Consider the following 5,308-nt stretch of genomic DNA (forward strand, 5'->3'; position numbering starts at 1 on the left):
AACTAGTTGTAGAGACATGGTAGTTGGTTTCAATTCTTCCAAACTAAGTTGTGTATATATTGAATATGGCATCAAGTTGATGCTTGTTCCCAAGTCCAATGTGGCTTTTACAACTTTTTTATCTCCTATTGTAATATCAACGGTAAAACTCCCAAGATCTTTCATCTTAGGGGGTAATTGTTATTGAAGAACAACACTTGCTATTTCAGAGACCATAAATTTTCATTATTCTCGTATCTCCTTTTGTTGGAATTAAGCTCCTTGAAGAACTTGGCATAAGCTATTATACTTCTAATAACATCCAACAAAGGCAAATTAATGTTAACTTTAGAAAGCATATAAAAGATTTTAGAGAATTGCTTATCCTATTTGCTTTCTTTCAATCTGTTACAAAATGGAATAGGAGGCTTATAAGGCTCATCTGCCTTATTGAACTCAGGTCCTGAAAATGCATTCTTATCTTTCCTTTTTTGCCTAAGATTGGGCTTTACTATTCTTTCTTTTTGTATACCTCCTTCACTTATTTTCACATTAACTAATCTATCTTCTTTTGATGTACCTGCATAAAAATAATCTTTCTCAATTAAAGTTTCTACATTATCATCAAATAACTCACCATCTTTTAGAATGGTGAGAGCTTTAGCTTGCACAGTTTGACTTGAAAATTTTCCTTTCTTATTTTCTTGTACAGCTTCAGCAATTTGCAAAATTTGAGTTTCCAATTGCTTCATTGAAGCTTTAAGAATCAATATTCTAAGCATATAAAAGATTTTAGAGAATTGCTTATCCTATTTGCTTTCTTTCAATCTGTTACAAAATGGAATAGGAGGCTTATAAGGCTCATCTGCCTTATTGAACTCAGGTCCTGAAAATGCATTCTTATCTTTCCTTTTTTGCCTAAGATTGGGCTTTACTATTCTTTCTTTTTGTATACCTCCTTCACTTATTTTCACATTAACTAATCTATCTTCTTTTGATGTACCTGCATAAAAATAATCTTTCTCAATTAAAGTTTCTACATTATCATCAAATAACTCACCATCTTTTAGAATGGTGAGAGCTTTAGCTTGCACAGTTTGACTTGAAAATTTTCCTTTCTTATTTTCTTGTACAGCTTCAGCAATTTGCAAAATTTGAGTTTCCAATTGCTTCATTGAAGCTTTAAGAATCAATATTCTTTTCATTCCTCTCTATCCTATCATGGGTAGATGTTATAAAAGATTGGAGTGTTTCCTCTAAGCTCGGTATTTCTTTGAGTAACTTGTCTTTGATTTTGATTTCGTAGGTATTGAGGTTCTTGGTTTTGATATTGGGGCTGATTTTGGTTCCTCAATAACTATAGTGGATTTTGGTTATTATTTCTCTAAAAAAATATTTGGATGGTTCCTCCAAACTAGATTATAGGTGTTGGAATATGAGTTATTCCTAGATTGCCTAGGCTGATAAGATTCCATCAAGTTAACCTATTTATAATCATTTTTTTGCATAATTCTCATAAGATGAGCAAACATTAGTACCATGACCATAAACACTACATATACCACAAACCTCATTGCTTAGTAAATTCTTAATTGAAGCACGTATTTTAACTTGTTTAGTTAATTCAACTATTTGAATAGCCATCTCATTATTAGACACAACTTCATTCACTCCCACTTATTTTGTTCTCACACTCTTTTATTGTGACATGGCTCCTAATATCTCAAAGATATCATAAACCTCATCAGCCGTTTTTTCTAACATAGCACCCTCAACTGCATTATCAACCATACATGACATTGTTGAGTTAAACCATCATAGAGTGATTGGTTAATTACATGAAGTGGGTATTCATGGTGTTGGCATTGTAATAAAAGTGAGCGGTCCCATACTTTATGAAAGGACTCAGTACCCTTTTGATAAAAGTTAGAAATTTCAGCACTAATTCGTTGGTATTTCAATAAGAGTAAAATTTACTCATAAATTTTTAATACACTTCATCTTAAATTCTCAAAAAATTAGGAGGTAAGGTCATCAACCAAGCCTTTGCTTTTCCTTTTAATGAGTAAGAAAAATATCTCATTCTTAATTGGTCCTCATTTAGTCCAGATAATGGAAATGTATGAACTATAGCATAAAATTCCCTAATAAATATCAATGCATCTTCACTAAGCATACCATAGAATGAAGAAAGTATATTAAAATGGATGTTCTTAAGTTTATAATATCTAGATGCATCACCTAAAACTATGCATGAAGTAGTGTTACCAATTATAGGCCGAGCATAATCCTTCATAGCCATTTGCCTTTCAGCTGCTACTTGTCTTTGTTCATTCGCCTTATTTCAACCTCTTTTTCAAATCTTTCTTCTAGCTATTCTTTTTCTTCTCCTAGCCTTGGAGGTGCAAACTCACTCTCTACTTCTTGGTCCTCTTCTGCCTTTTTAACAGCTGATCTGAAGTTGTAGGAATTTTGAGTTGATGAATCATCTATATCTTATTTTCCTGCTAGGCATACAAAATCAAAAGAAAAATTTTAGATCTAAGAACTTAAAAACAAAATTTAAAAGCAAAACAAACAACACACAAAAATACAAGAAACAACACTTGACAATTAATCAAATATAATATTGACACAGTCCCCAGCAATGATGCTAAGAACTTGGTGTCTTAAACTTAGTACTTGCAAGTATATGAATCGAATTATAGTACGGGCAAGTTCACCACGAGGTCGATCTCACAAGGAACTATAGATTATGTATTATAAAGACTAACTATCATATATAAATACAAGAATAAATTTAAACACTCGAAGCCAATATTTTGAGAATAGTTTGATGTTTATAAAAGAAATTAAATAATCTAGAAAGTGAATATGCAGATGGAATGATTAATAAAAGCTATATGATAAAATAGTAAATAGTCTTGCCAATACTTAGTAATCTCCTTTCCCTTAAGCCTAAATCTAATGAATGAGATGACGATGTGCATTTTTCCTAAGTTACTCAAACTAATGATGGAACCTAAGTTTTTTACACTAATATAGATTAAAGTAAAGATGGTGTCTCTAATATATTTAACCTAAAGATTTTCATAATTAATATTATTAAATTGATATGATAGTCAACTAATAATAATAAATGAAACTAATAAAGTTGTGAAGGTAAAGAAATCATTCATTAAACATATATAAATAAGGTTCATACATAAGTAAAAAGCTAAACAAAATACTTATGGAAATTACTCTAATATATTTAATCCAATGATCATTGTAATTAAATAGAAAGACATAAAACCAATATAGAAAGTAAAAGCTCCCTTAAAAATCCAGAAATTCTTTGAGGTATGAAGATGATTGATCCTCACTCTCCACTTCTTAAAAAGCTTCCTAGATCTTCCAAGAGTAATGTCGAAACTCACTAAAATGTTTGTAGAAGATGAACTGTAGAGAATTGCAGAGAGAAGAACAATAGATAGATGCAGACTGAATTCCTCCTCCTGTCTTATTTAATTGATCTTCACTATTTGTAGAGATTCCTTATGCAGAGTCCTACTATAAGCACAACACCTCTAATAGTTATCTCCTAACTATCTTAAATAAATCAAATAACGTAAAAGTAGTTATCTATAATTACATAATAATTAATTAACTTCCCCTTATAGGTCTTGTGTTTTCAGCTAGACCTGTGAAGTTAGTAGTCCACGCGTCTTTATTATAAGTCTCAGCATCGGCAGTCCAATTTAAGCCAATTTATGTATATCTAGCCTTTTTTTTTTTCTTTTTGGCTATTATTGCCTGATATTAGATAACAAGACTAAAGTGAGGTAATAAGCACGTATTTTCTTATATTATGTACATAAAATATACCAATAAAATACTAAAATACCTTAAATTTATATATATAATATGAATCAATCACTAATCCATATTTATTTCGATTTCAATTTTGTTCATTGATTTTTATTTATTTAAATTTTTTTATAATTGGATGATTTTGTTGATTTTTGGTTGATGTTTAGTTGATGTGATTGATTTTCTAATTGGTATAGTTGATGTTTAGTTGATTTTCAAATATATGAAGTATTTTCTTTGATTTGTTTCTTAAACTTTTATTTATTTTTCTTTTGGGTATCAATTTCTTCTTTTTTTTTTCTTTTGTCTCTATCATTTCAGCTCTTATTTATGTAAAAGGAAATATTATCATTTTTAATTTTCCTTAAAATTTGTTGGATTTTGCTCTATATAAAAAGTTAAATTTTAAATTTTTTATGTAAGATAAATTATTTTGGTTTGAAGTGCTCTAGTTTTTAGACTAAATTATTTTAGTTGATATTTTGTTGATTTTCATATCTATGAAGATTCGTCTTTAATTTTTTACTTGAGTTGTTATTTATACATTAAATGAGTTCTCAATATTAGAATTTTTTGTTGTTGTTTATATGTTGAAAAATATTAAAGCTTGAGTTTCAATTTCATATTAATCATTTTATTTTTTCTTTATCTATTTTATGATTTGTTTAGTTTAAATATTTTTATTTTATTTTTAAGTTTAGATATGAAAATTTCTTTGATTTGGTATGTCTAGCAAAAAAACTAGATCTAGTAATTCATCAATTTAAAATTTCTACAACTTGAGAACAACTATTAAAAAGGCAAAAGAAGGTCAAGAAATAGAGAGTGAGTTTGTGTATGAAAAACTAGAAGAAGAAACTTAAAAAAAAATTGAAGAAGAATAAGAAGAAGTTGAAAAAATGGAAACCCACTAAGAGAAGTAGCAGCTGAAAGGCAAATGACTATGAAGGATTATGCATGGCCTATAATTGGTAACACTATTTCATATATAGTTCTAGGTGATGAATATAGAAATTATGTACTTAAAAACATTCACTTTAATATGCTTCCTTCATTTTACGGTATGCCTAGTGAGGATGCATTAATATTCATTAGAGAATTTTACACTTTCCCATTATCTGGATTAAATGAGGATCAATTAAGAATGAGATTTTTTTTTTATTATTGAAAGTTAAAGCTAAGGCTTGATTAATAATCTTGCCTCATAATATTATGAGAATTTAGGATGAGGTTTACCAAAAGTTTATGAGTAAGTTTAGGCATATTAAAAACCAAAGAATTAAGGTTGAAATTTCCAATTTTTATCAATAGAGTCCTCTCATAAAGCATGGGATCACTCTAAGCCACTTTTATTGCAATACCCAAACCATGGATATGCATTTTTATTGACCAACCAATCATTTTATGATGGGTTGACACAATAAAATCAATGTATGGTTGATAATGTAGGTAGAGGTGCTATGTTAGAAAAGACAAC

The 5,308-nt window shown here is 29.0% G+C and overlaps 1 pseudogene; it reads left to right on the forward strand.

Annotated features, from left to right (window-relative positions):
* Positions 1-1,827: 1,827 nt before the first annotated feature.
* Positions 1,828-1,928, forward strand: LOC112534890 (annotated as a pseudogene).
* The last annotated feature ends 3,380 nt before the right edge of the window (positions 1,929-5,308 follow it).

Source organism: Ricinus communis, chromosome 2 (assembly GCF_019578655.1).
Source record: "Ricinus communis isolate WT05 ecotype wild-type chromosome 2, ASM1957865v1, whole genome shotgun sequence".
Lineage (NCBI taxonomy): Eukaryota > Viridiplantae > Streptophyta > Magnoliopsida > Malpighiales > Euphorbiaceae > Ricinus > Ricinus communis.